Raw genomic sequence first — 14,578 nt, forward strand, 5'->3', positions numbered from 1 at the left:
ATAAAAGCATTTCAGAGGCAAAGCATAGGTGTTTTTGTGTTGTTCCTAATAGCTGAAACCAAAACACACTATTCTGAGAGTGTCAGGCCACAGGCTAAAGAAAGCTATAGCACCAACCACACCATCCAAAATAAAAAGGCTCAGTACGGGCATTTGGACCACAATCTCAAATAGTAAACTGTATGTCTCACTATTAAGAAACTAAGTCTTGGGCTACATTTAATAAATCCTGGAGAGGGTGTGAAGGAAAGGCCTACATTGTTGCTGGGAATGTAAACCGGTGCAGCCTCTATAGAAAACAATACGGAAATTCCTTTAAAAACTAAAAACAGAGCTACCATATGATCCTTCTGTTCTACTCCTGAGTATATGCCCAAGAAAAAACAAAAACCCTAATTCAATACATGCACCCCAATGTTCATAGCACCACTATTTTCAACAGCCAAGACATGGAAACAACCCAAGTGCCCACCAGCAGGTGGCTGGCTTAAGCAGATGTGGTACATACATGCAGGGAATATCATTCAGCCATAGAAAGAATAAACTGCTGCCATCTGCAGCAACATGGATGGACCTAGATAACATCATACACAGTGAAGTAAGTCAGAGAAAAACAACATTATATGCTATCACTTAAATGTGAAATCCAGAAATAATACAAGTGAATCTACACACAAAACAGAAACTAACTCAAAGACATAGAAAATATATGTATGGTTACAAAAAGGGAAAGGGAGGAGGGTTATAAATTAGGACCGTGGGATTAACAGCAACAAACTACTATACATAAAATAGGCAAGTAACAGGATTTACTATATAGCATAGGGAACCATATTCAAAATCTTATAATAACCTATGATGGAAAATAATCTGAAAAAAGTATATATATAAAACAGAATCATTCTGCTGTATATCTGGAATTAATACAATACTGTGTATCAACTACAAAAAAAGAATAAAAGAAAGAGAAAGAAACAAGTCTTGGGGTAGGGAAGCGTAGAAGGTCTCAAATATTTAAATCAAATCACTAATCTTTTTTTGGCCGCGCCACACAGTTGCAGGATCTTAGCTCCCTGATCAGGGACTGAACCCCACACCCTAAGCTGTGAAAGGGCAAAGTCCTAACCACTGGACCACCAGGGAATTCCCAAGTCATTACACTTTTAATGCAGACAGTAATAATGGAAGTTCCTAAGTTCAAAGAAATGTGGTAACTCTAGAACTGTAGATTTAGGTGAAATGCTAATTATTTTTCTAATATAACAAGGCTGTGCTAAGATAACTAAGAGGTAATTTTTATCAATGAGACAAAAGTAATTATAATAACCTATTTTATAGATATCCTTTTTTTGTATTACCTGCAAGTTTAACGAGGTAAGTTTCTACAGATCTTCGTCTCTAAATGGATGATTATTTTTCTACACCAGGTGGGCCATTTACCATGTTAGTTCAGACTGTCTGTGTTCCCAGGCATCCGTGGTGTGACTTCCATGAAAAATGACTTCCTTTTTCTCTGCAAAGTATGTTTTCCCTCTTGCCCTTGCCTCAGTGGATAGTGAGCAGGCCTTGCCCACTCTTAGGTGCCCATTCCTAAACTTACAAATTCAATCAAAAGGACATTAAATGAAACTAAATACATTTATGCATCATATAATGGGGCATAAAGTAATTACAGCTAATGGTCTTAAAAGTGATGTTTTGTATTCTTTGAACACTGATCAGCATGGGTACTTGGCAGCTTGAAGAAACAGTCTAACTCATGTTAGAAGATACACATGAAAACATTATACACTTGGAATTCCAAGCCAGCTGTGCTAAGCAGTATTTCCCAAAGATTACAGAGTAGCTCTAACCTGCAAACAAGTTTCTGCCTTGCGGATAAAACGGTGAATAGTCTCAGAGGAGTAAGAAATAACCAGTAATAGTTAAGTCTTTTGAGACAATAATTAACTGCCTATTACATTTCCCAGTAAGTATCATGCTAACCTCTGCCAGTAGTCTCTGGAATTCTCTGCCATATTCTGTGACTACATTCTTAATAAGTCTGACCTTAAGCAAGACACTTAACCTCTAAGAACATACTTCCTTATGTGTAAAACTAGGTTAATTAATCCTTCCCCCTTCTATTTTCTAGGAAATATGGTGAGAAAAAAATAATAGAGGTGAGACATCCCAAACTCTGGAAGAAAAAAATGTGACCTAAATTCTTAGTATATTAGCTATATCCCAATCTCCTTTTTGATAGCTTACCACTTTAAACAACAACAAAACTGTCTGAATTACCTAAAAATAAAAAATAAATATAACAGTATTTTTAAAACACTATGACAACACTAATACAACATCAGGGAGACAAAGAATACCATGGTGTTTTTATAGTTAAAATTAGAAAAGCAAAAAAGAGGTACTTTCCTGGTAGTCCAGTGGTTAAGAATCCACCTTCCAATGCAGGGGACGAAGGTTCAATCCCTGGTCAGAGAACTATATCCCACACGCCACAGGGCAACTACTGAGCCCACTCGCCACAGCGAAGACCCCATGTGCCATGACTAAGACCCAATGCAGCCAAATAAATAAATTAAAACGAAAAGCAAAAAAAGAGAGAGATACAGCAAGGAGATCCGAACTGGTTTCCTTCCCCAAGAGATTTAATAATGTAGTTACTTACCTATCACAAAATAAGCTCATCTTTTTGCTAAGAGGATAACAAACCTTCTCCATTTACTAGAGGACATTCCTTTTATGGCTATTTTATCCAGTTGTATATTAAGAATCCACCCAGATATCTAAAGAGACCTAACCAGCAGAAACCATATATGCTCTCTCCAATGAGGATCTTGTCCACACTGAGATTAAACTGTGTTTAAAACAATTAATGTGATCTGTAAAAGCCACTACAAAATTTTTATGTGAAGATGTCACAAGAATTCCAGAAACAAACTGTATTGCTTAATTGGTCTATATAATATCATTTATTTATGCTTAAGCATCTGACACACAGGCTCATCAAAGTTGGTATTCAGAAGCTGTAACACGTGGTATAGAAGACAACTCACAAATTATTGTGTGACTTTGAATTACCAACTTTTGCATGTGTGAGATGCTTAAGCATAAATAAATGGTGTTATCTAGACTAATTAAATCATTACATCTGTGTAACAACTTGCAGTTTCTGAAATTCTTCTGACAATGCTCCATCAAAGATTTCTGGCTCACACGAGTTTTTGCTTTTTATTTTTAATTTCAAATAAGATCTTATATACTGCTACTCCCTTACTCCTCTAAGAATCATGGCATTCAAAGTGACAAAGCCATACTGATGGGTTTCTTGATTCTTACATTTTCTCATATTCTTGATGCAACAGTGTTTTCCTGGAATAAGACAAATTGCTAGCCGTTCAATTTTGTGAAATTCCTACGGCATATACATGTGTGACTGTGGTGTATTTACGGAAATACATAGTAGGTGTAAGACACAACCCACCCATTCAAATATTTATACCAATTACAAACTCCATGAAGGCAGGACTCTGTCTGGCTTGTTCAATGATGTATAAGCATATAGTACATATTCAATAAATATTTGCTGAGTGAATAACAATCATACCAAAAAGCCTTATATATTTTTCCATACATAGGTGACTAATGCGTAGAATCACAAGAAGAAAGATGAAGAAAATCTCTAAACAAATATCAGAAAGTGACAGGTCCTACTTCTGAGAACTGGCTCAAGTTTAAGTTGATGCCAGTATCACTATAATTACATATATACTGCTATTTTTTTCCTAGGTTCCTGGGTCCTTCTCTTTCTACTTTCCTTTAGACACAGGTTGCTAAGTAAAGAAAAAAACTGTACTATAGGCATTTAAAATTAAATGAAGGGGAGAGCAATAGCTTAAATAAACATCTCATGTCAGGAAGAAACAGATGGGTTACACTACAGAGTTAGGCCTGAGTTTGAAATCCAGCTTTATTATTAGACATGTGGCTTTAGAAAAGTAAGTAACCTAATGTCTCTGAAAGTGTCTTCACTGCAAACATGGGCTGGCTACCTACTACAAAAAGACTGCAGTGAACATTCACAGAAATAATGCATGCAAAATAAGCACAGTGCCCGAAACCTAGTAAAGGCTCAATCAATGCTAAAATAATTACTAGGGAAAATAGTCACTTATGAAGTTCACAGTGTCCATGGGAAAAACAAGGCAAGCACTCAAGAGAAGACCATCCACTCCTAGCAAATGAGATACAAGATAAATTCCTCATATAGTCAAATATACCCTAAACAGCCAAAACAATCTTGACAAAGAAGAATGCAGCTGGAGGAATCACACTGACTTAAGACTATATTACAAAGCTACAGCAATCAGAACAGTGTGGTACTGACACAAGAATAGACACACAAATTAATGGAACAGAAGAGAAAGCCCAGAAATAAACCAATGCACATATGGTCAACTAACCTACGACAAAGGAGGGAAGAATATACAATGGAGAAAAGATAGTCGTTTCAACAAGTAGTGCTTGGAAAACTGGACAGCTATATGTAAAAGAATGAAATTAGAACATTCTCCAATACCATTTACAAAAATAAACTCAAAATAGATTACAGAGCTAAATGTAAGACCCAGGACATTCTGACATAACTTGCAGCACTATCTTTTTGGATCCATCTTCTAGAGTAAAGGAAACAAAAACTAAAATAAACAAATGGGACCTAATTAAACTTAAAAGCTTCTAGACAGCAAAGGAAACCATAAGCAAAATGAAGAGAGTCTGTGGAATGGGAGAAGATATTTGCCGAAGATGTAACCAGGGGGCTACACTGCTGGCTCAGGGGTAAAGAATCCATTTGCCAATGTGGAAGCCATGAGTTTGATCCCTGGTCCAGGGAGATCCCACATGCTGAGGAGCAACTAAGCCCATGCGCCACAACTACTGAGTCTGTGCTCTGGAGCCTGGGAGCCACAGGTACTGAAGCCCACACACCCTAGAGGCCGTGCTCCACAAGAGAAGCCACCGCAATGAGAAACCCATGCGCCACAACAAGAGAAAGCCCGCACACAGCAACAAAGACCCAGCACAGCCAAAAATAAATAAACGCACAGCATTTTTTTAAAAAGAAGATACAACCAAGAGGGGATTAATTTCCAAAATACACAAACAGCTCACACAGCTCAACAAAAAATGGGCAGATCTAGACATTTCTCCAAAGACATACAGGTGGCCAAAAAGCACATGAAGAAATGCTCAACATTACTAATTATTAGAGAAATGCAAATCAAAACTACAATAAGGTACCACCTCTTATCAGTGTGAATGGCCATCATTTAAAAAACCTATAAATAGGGACTTCCTTGGCAGTCCAGTGATTAAGACTCTCTCTGTTCTTCCAATGCAGGGGACACGGGTTTAATCCCTGGCCAAGGAACTAAGAGTCCACATGCTGTGCTGCAGGATCAAAATAATAGGAAAGGAACCCTCCCACACTACTGGTGGGAATGTAAACTGGTGCAGTGATTATGGAGAACAGTAGGAAGGGTCCATAAAAAACTAAAAACAGAGCTACCATATGATCCAGCAACCCCACTCCTGGGCATACAGTCAAATAAAGCTCTAACCTGAACAGACACATGCACCCCAAAGATCATAGCAGGCCTGTTTACAATAGCCAGATATGGAAGCAAACTAAGTGTCCCTCAACAGATGACCGGGTAAAGAAGATGTGGTACACGTATTCACACATACACAACTGGTAACTAATAGGCCATAAAAGAATGCAATAAGGCCATCTGCAGCAACACGGATGGACCCAGGGATTAGCATACTAAGTGAAGTCAGTCAGACAGAAAACGCCAAGTGTCACAGGTATGTGGACTCTAAAAAAATGCAAATGAGCTTACTTACAAAACTGAAACAGATCCACAGACATATACAAGAAACTTTTGGTTACCAAAAAGGAAGGAGGGAGGATATATTTGGAATTTGGGATTAACAGATATAGACCATTGTATGTAAAATAGATAAACAACAAAGACCTACTGTACGGCACAGGAAACTATATTCAGTATCTTATAGTAACCTGTAGTGGAAAGAGTCTGAAAAAGGATATATATATGTATAACTGATTCACTCCGCTATACACCCGAAACACTATAAATGAACTATACCTTAGTAATTTTTTTTAATTGTTAAAGGAAAATAAAAATTTAAAGGAAAAGAAATAAATAGCCCATATACATCTTCCTAAAGGGATATGGTGGGCTTTTTATAAAAGTGCCCAGCACACTGCCTGACACATGGTAGAAATGTATGATAGCTTCCTCCTCTCTCCGTCCTGGACTCTTGGCAGGAGCCCTAAGGTGATAGTATTCATTGTCACAAACATTCACAAGCATTGACACTTCGAGCATATCTGCTTCACAGTACACACACCCTAACCTATCTTGAAATTGATACAGGCATAGAGACATTTTTCCGGAAGCCTGAAAAAACAAAAACAACAATCCCTACATCCAGATTTGGAGAGAGAGCAAATTACCACTTATTAAGTACCTTCATACTATCTCTACCCTTACAGATATGTCCATTCTGAGTGGTAAGCCTCACTTTCTGTCTACCTTTTCATCAGTTCCCGTCTTTCCCATGATCAGTATTACATGTGAAGAATTGCCAATTATCCTGAAGGAATGGCAACACTAATCAATCAGGATAAAACTGCCAGGAATCCTCTGTCTTTAACAAGGTAATCTTTATCCCGTGCACGACATAATCTAAGTCTTTGGTTGCCTCCACTATTCTAATTATTTAGGTAGCAAGTCTAGGTAATAAGCAAAGTTATGAAGTCCCCAACGGAGGGAACAGTATCTTCTATCTCTAGGCATCTTCCACAGCAAAGGCTAGCATTAAATATTACACATAATTCTTAACTAACCTAAACATCCAAGTGACCAATAAACTAATCTAAACATTTACTTGAATGCTTGGGGCTGGTGCACGGTGATGACCCAGAGAGATGTTATGGGGAGGGAGGTGGGAGGGGGGTTCATGTTTGGGAACGCATGTACACCCGTGCTGGATTCATGTCAATGTATGGCAAAACCAATACAGTACTGTAAAGTAAAATAAAGTAAAAAAATAAAAATAAAAAAATAAACATTTAGCTGAGACACTGTCCAATGACCACAAGGATCACCAGCAACAGTTTGCAGGGCAAATGCCAACATGTTTAGGTTTAAAGTTGTATTCAAGGACTTCTCTGGTGGTCCAGCAGTTAAGAACCTGTCTTGCAATGGAGGGGACACAGGTTTGATCCCTGGTCAGGGGACTAAGATCCCACATACTGTGGAGCAACTAAGCTCACGCAGCAGAACTACTGAGCCATGTGCCGCAATGAAAGATCCAAGCATGACACAATGAAGATCCCACGTGCTGCAACCAAGACCTGACGCAGCTAAGCAAATAGATACTTTTTAAAAGTTAAAAAATGAACTTGCATCTAACTGACACACTCAAATTTAAATGAACCACCCTGGAACTCAAAATGAACTTTAGTTTCTAAAATAAAGTACAACCAAAATTTTGCCTCTTTTTATAAGCAGGGAAAGAAAAAAACAAAACCGATAAATTGATACCTTTTCCCACCTTAAAAAAATACAGGATATAAGCTTATTTTTTAAATGGAAATCTTTAAGTCATTTTGAGATTTCCTCATCTATACAATAGGGATAATAAGAGTATCTATCATTATAAGGTTATGGCAAGGTTTAAGTAAACAAATGTAATGTGCTTTAACTAGAGGAATTAAAGAGTCTCTTGATGAAGATGAAAGAGGAGAGTGAAAAAGTTGGCTTAAAACTCAACATTCAAAAAACTAAGAAAATGGCATCTGGTCCCATCACTTCATGGCAAATAGATGGGGAAACAGCGGAAATGGTGACAGACTTTATTTTCTTGGGCTCCAAAATCACTGTGGAAGGTGACTATAGCCATGAAATGAAGACATTTGCGCCTTGGAATAAAAGTAATGACAAACCTAGACAGTGTATTAAAAAAAGCAGACATAACTCTGCCTACAAAGGCCCGTCTTGTAAAAGCTATGGTTTTTCCAGTAGTCATGTACAAATTTGAGAGCTGGACAATAAAAAAGGCTGAACACATCAGAATTGATGATTTTGAACTGTGGTACTGGAGAAGATTCTTGAGAGTCCCTTAAACTGCAAGAGATCAAACCAGTCAATCCTAAAGGAAATCAAGCCTGAATATTCACTGGAAGTTCTAACGCTGAAGCTGATGCTCCAATACTTTGGCCATCTGATGCGAAGTGCTGACTCATTAGAAAAGACCCTGATGCTGGGCAAGACTGAAGGCAGAAGGAGAAGGAGACGACAGAGGATGTGATGGTTGGATGGCATCACCAACTCAATAGACATGAGTTTGAGCAAGCTCCGGGAGACGGCAAAGGACAGGGAAGCCTGGTGTGGTGCAGTCCATGGGGTCACAAATGGTCAAACACTACTGAGTGACTGCTGTTACACAGTAATAACACAGATGGTCTATATCACCGTCATCACCACCACCGCTTTTAGGATTTGGTCTCATTATTAACAGATCTAACTAGATAATAATAAGATCAAGAAGCTGTACCAGTGAATTCCCTGGTGGTCTAGTGGTTAAGACTCCAAGCTTTCACTGCTGAGGACTTGGGTTCAATCCTTGGTCAGGATACTAAGATCCCACAAGTGACACAGCGCAGCTCAAAAAAACAAGTACCACAGAATGCTAAGAAAATTACCCACCGTTTTCTGTTGCTAAAAGGAATACAATTAAAGCCAGGGGAATTAGCCAATAAGCACATCTCTTATGTCCCTCTCCTTGGGATTGAAATGGACTTCCTAAGTACCTGTGAGCCCTGCAGAACTGAGTTCAGTTTCACTTTGTACCTCTGAGCTCAATTCTCTTGTACGTTTGAAAGTGGGAGGTATACATGGCACACACATGCAAACTTTCCTTCTAACTCTTGGAGCATTTCCTTCTAACTCTTGTGCATACAACTCCTTGTATATTCCCTCTCTCATGAAAAAGAAACACTGTAGTGATTAAGAAGAGTGTGAAATTCCATAAATTTTACAGCTAAAGAGAACAGTTGTGATAAATACATTGAAACAACAAAATCAGCAACGAGAGTCTGGGCGGTGACAAGCAGCGGTGTGACATCTGGCGGAAGCCAAAGTCACAGCAAGGGGGAGAGAGGTGGGCGTGAGGAAGCATCCTGCCGAGCGTGGACACAGAAAAGGAGAGGAACTGACAGTCTTCTTTTGGAGCCAGGCCAGCGTTTCCCACCTCTAATTGAACAGGACGACATCGCTCCAAGTGAGGTACCTTGGAGAACGATGCAGTTTCCTTTGCAATGTGCGGCACACCTTGGAACTAACGGCATGTGAAGTATACTTCCATTCCTCGTGGGCCAGTAATTTGGTAGGAGAGGCAGAACCACCACCGGGACAAGGGATTTGGCTAATGATGCCAGTGTTTCAATAAAGCAGCTTCCAAACAGAGACTGGGCTTTGAAGGGAACAGTGCCTGCTATCTCATTTAGTCCAGTCACTTGTCAAAGCTGCCTAAAATTACATCTTTGGCACCAAGAATATTTCACAAAAGTGCAGTTTACAGTTAGAAGGGATCTAAGAGCTCATCTAGTTTATCCAATGTCCCTCCCATAAATGTGGGGACTCGGGTTCAAAGAGGGGACAGTGACTTACTCTAAATTATACAGCTAATTAGAGTCAGGACCAGAATTCAGGCTTTCTAATCTCAAGTCTTGTGTGCTTTTCTAGGAAACGATGCTGCCTCCACAAAATGGAAATTAGTGTGAAAATATGATTCAATATGTAAATGTCAGTTTCACACTCAAAAAGTTCAGAATGTACTGTTTTGCATACCAGCATCTATTGTTCTCTGTTTCATGTATTACCTCTTATATGACCAATAATATTTTAAGTTTTAAAAGGACAGGTTTAATGTCAGACCATTAAGACTTCTCTAAAGGGTCTACAACTATGCAAGATATACTAAATAAATATAAATAGATGCCAACACCTTAACTGCTTTGCCAATGCTCAGTTTTTCAACTTTGTTAGTAAATAAAATGGATCCATTGTTATTTTCTTACGCTGGTGCTCTGAACTCTGAATCAGGAGCTTGTTTCCAATAACCAACAGATTTTATCAGCTATCTGCTTTGGCTAGATTAGGTGGTATAACTTTAAAATTTCAATGTTAATTTTGCCACTTTAATTAAAGAAAGACTTTATACATATACTGGAATTGCAATGTTCACTACTTCAAACACTTCTAGGAAATCTAAAAGATTTTAGCAGCTTCCAGCTGTTCTTGTGACCAAGTAGCTTTCCCAGCTCTAAAAGATTACGGATGGGGATAGTACTGGAGCTGAGGAAGAACTCCTTATCCGTGACGCCTAAGCAATACAGAATCACTTGCACCTTGACTTTAATCCTCTTTGACAAGAATCTCTTTTAAGGAAAACCATCAGTCTCTTCTTTCTAATAACAGGGGTGACTACACTTTAAGTAAAACCATACAGAGTTTATAAAGGCTTCAACTAAATCCTGAGAGAATTCTCTGAGGCTGCACAGAATAATTATGAAAGGAGGGAATGCCCTAACCAACTTCACTTTTGCATGTGGAATGTGAATATATTATAAATTCAATAAGTATTACTGAGCACTTATTATGTGAGAAGCATTATGCTCGGCGATGAGGATAGAAACCCGGATCTGGAAGGAGCTGACAAGACAGACTGGAGTAGCAAAGATTTCAGATGGAGGAAACAGCATTTGTGAAGGTAAAGACACAAAGGAACGGAGAATACTTGGGTACCGGGGAATATGGGACATGTATACTTAGTGAAGCAGGTGATTTCAGTAGAAAGCAGAGAGGAACTGAGATAACAGGAACTGGAAAGATACTGTCGTTGGCTTCCTAGACTATGAAATATGAACTTAAGGGGAGTTCCCTGGTTGCCTAGTGGTTAGGATTCCAGGCTTTCATTGCTGTGGCCTGGGTCCAATCCCTGTCTGGGGAACTGAGATCCTGCAAGCCATGCAGCTGAGCCAAAAAAAAAAGAGCTTCCGTACATAAACTATGGAGGAACCAGTGAAAACCACCCCCATTCCCATGCCAGTATAAGCCTTTTTCATGTCTTAGAACACTGCACAAGCAGTAGGGATGGAGGGAGACATGTGGAATATAAAATAGATGTAGAAGGCAGAATAGATAGGAATTAATGAATAGTGAAATAGAAGGTGAAAGAGAAAGGAGTTAAGAGGATGCTCAAAAAAGGGAAAGGTGATAGAGCAAATGTGAAAAACTCAATTTAGACCCAATGAGACTTAAATTGAGCTGTTCAGAAGCAACTGGAAAGAAAAAATAACGTACAGCTGAAATCATGAGACTGAATGAAAGTGTCAGTGTTAGCTGCTGCTCAGTCGTGTCCGACTCTTCGCAACCCCATGGTTTGTCCATGGGATTCTCCAGGCAAGAACACTGGAGTGGGTTGCCATTTCCTTCTCCAGGGGATCTTCCCGGTTCCAGGAACTGAACCCAGGTCTCCTGCACTGCAGGCAGATTCTTTACTGACTGAGCTATGAGGGAAGACGGAAGGAGGAGTCAGCCAATTGGAGGGTTTTATTTACACAAACACACATTCCTATGTTCACATGTGGAAGACACCAGAGGAAACAATTACTACAGGACACACCATGGCAGAGATATTCTCCTTAGGTCATCATGAGAGCACAAAGAAGCTCTCGTGAGTAACGAACATATATGGGGAAATACAGAGTTTCCCTGGAAAATGATATTTTTAAAATGACATATGCCAAAAGTTAGGCACGTGTTTTTGTGAAAAATAAGGACTCGAGGTCAAATGTAGCTTCAGCACTTTACAGTTGTGTTACAAAAGACAGTCCACTTGGCCTTGAAGTTTCAAGTGCCCCATCTGAATATGGGGACAGTCCTGCTTGCCTGACAGCTGCAAGGAATGAAGAGTACTCATCTGTGTTAAAAGTTTCTAGAATAAGGCCCAGTAAGAAATAGGTGCCTAATAAATGTCAACTGAATCTGAATTTTACAAGCAAAAAATTAAATAGTGTGTATATTTCAATTTTTAGCGAAATTATATTCAATAATTATGAAATTTCTGTAAATTTTACCTAAAACCATCACTAACCCCAAGTTTGAGTGGTTCTTCTATTAAAGTTGTAATCTCGTCGTAATTAGAAGTTCAGAAATTTAACGAGTTGAAATGTAACATGGCACAGCTGCCTTATTATACCAACTAGTTAACACAGTATTTGTTTTCTACATTAATTTTACTTGCTAATCAAAAATACTGCTTTCTCCCAAATAACATCAAAACAAAATTGCTGATTGTGCAATGGTAAAACTAACAACACCATATCTGCAACAAGGTCACTTGAACTGTTTTTTTCATGAGCTGGCAGTTTCCAAGGAAAATTATGGGTTGGACAAAAAGGTTGTTTGGGTTTTTCCATAACAGCTTACAGAAATACCCAAATGAACTTTTTAGTCAACCCAATATAAGACTCCGTATACCTTCATTGGTTCCCAAAAAATTCGAGGGCCGAAGCCACACTCTGTACACCGCAAGGCAGATATATATTAAGTTGCATATGGTGAACGTGCCCATGAATATCTTTGCTTGGGGTTGTTGTTTTGTTTTGCTACACTGCTCAGCTGTGGTGTATCAGTTCCCAACCAGGGACTGAACCTGGTTTGCGGTAGTGAAAGCCCAGGATCCTAACCACTAGGCCACCAGGGAACTCTCACCCATGAGTATCTTTGAATGTTGAGCATGTGTCCTAATTCATCTCCCTGAATTAATAAGTAAGTCGCTGGAAAAAAAAACTACTTAGGGCTACACAGAATTGTATGTTTTCAGATGCCCATAGCAACTAGAAAGTCCTGGGGAAAAGACTATTAAGAAGCCCTTGAACTAGAACACAGTGCTCCCCAATAGCAGCCTAGGCCCAGCACAATGGACATGAAAGCTCCTCGTTAGTCTTCGGGCTTCCTTCTGTGCTGTGTGCTGTGCTCAGTCATATCTAACTCTAGCCTGCCAGGCTCTTCTGTCCATGGGATTTTTCAGGCAAGAATACCTGCCTGAGTATTACAACCCTAAGTGGGTTGCTATTTCATCCTCCAGGAGGTCTTTCCAACCCAGGGATCAAACCTGCGTCTCCTGAGTCTCCTGCACTGCAGGTGGATCCTCTACCACTGAGCCACTGCTGCCGTCTACTTTCCCCAAATGACCTACCAAAGAGTGGCCAATGGTCTAACGAAACCTCATCTGATCATGCTAACCTCCTCTTAGCCAACAAGCTTCCAGAGAGGCCCACTGCTTTTAGCACAAGAGCTTTTTTTTTTTTTTAAAATCAGTCTTCATGACATGGACTAACTCTCTAGTTTCAATCTTTTACCATTCCCCTAAAACTCTGAGCCATATTTAACAAACTACTTTAGATTACAGATTTTGTAATATATCGTGTTTAGAGTAAAAACTATATGAAGTTATGTATTTCTATTTGTTTTTCCATCAGAAGAGTCCTAATTCGTATCCAGTACCCCACTGGTTAAAATAGGTAAAAAATGAGGAGTAGGAGGCTCAAGAAAACTATTTGTGCCTGCCCCAAACATCATTAGACAATGACTGTGCCAAAGGAAATGGCAACCCACTCCCGTTTTCTTGTCTGGAGAATCCCATGGCTGGGGGAGCCTGGCAGGCTACAGCCCATGGGGTCACAAGAGTCAGACATGACTTAGCAACTAAACCACCACCACCACCAACCTAACCCTCTCTCACACTCCTCTAGGTCTGCACTTTCAGTGTTCCTTTCTGCTTCATCTTAGCCTAATGACAGCTGGTCCTTCAACACTCAAGTTAGGCTCAGTTTACAGAGCAACTACCTGTAAGGCTATTGTGGTACCTGTCACTCTGCAGTATAGCTGTTTATTTCTCCACCACCCCATCTGAAGGCACATCCTAAGCTTTGCACATTTCTTCAGCTCCCAAGCACAGTGCAGCCTATAGATTTGTTGAATGGATGGCTAGCAGCACCTATGGAACTTCTTAGCTATATTATACTGTACAAATTAGGAGGCATCAGAAAAGGAAATGTGAAATTCTGGCCAAGTATTTCAGTTAATATAGATTCAGATTACTTCCTCTCCCTTCCCTTTTTCTTTCCTATCTACTTCATGCTATCTGCTTTATTGTCTACACTCAAAAGTAATGGTAAGTCTGAAACTTTTTTTCCATTTTTAGCTTTTAAAAAAAATGTGTTATGCTTTCCTAACCCTTTACTCTTCCTTTTTATGCTATTAAACTTTTTTGGTGAAATAATACACTCACATAAAAATGCATAAAATATACACATATGGTTTAGTGAATAAAGTGAACATACATTTAACTACAACCAAAGTCAAGAAATAGAACAGTCAACTATTTCTCCCTTCAAAGGCTTTGTATTCCCCTGTGG

At 39.2% G+C, this 14,578-nt stretch overlaps 1 protein-coding gene across 1 annotated transcript in view; it reads right to left on the reverse strand.

Moving 5' to 3' along the window:
- The window catches only part of PSMB2 (proteasome 20S subunit beta 2), a 34,625-nt gene that overhangs the window by 4,176 nt on the left and 15,871 nt on the right, over positions 1 to 14,578 (reverse strand). The window lies entirely within an intron of this gene.

The sequence above is a fragment of the Ovis canadensis genome, chromosome 1 (assembly GCF_042477335.2).
Source record: "Ovis canadensis isolate MfBH-ARS-UI-01 breed Bighorn chromosome 1, ARS-UI_OviCan_v2, whole genome shotgun sequence".
Classification (NCBI taxonomy): Eukaryota; Metazoa; Chordata; class Mammalia; order Artiodactyla; family Bovidae; genus Ovis; species Ovis canadensis.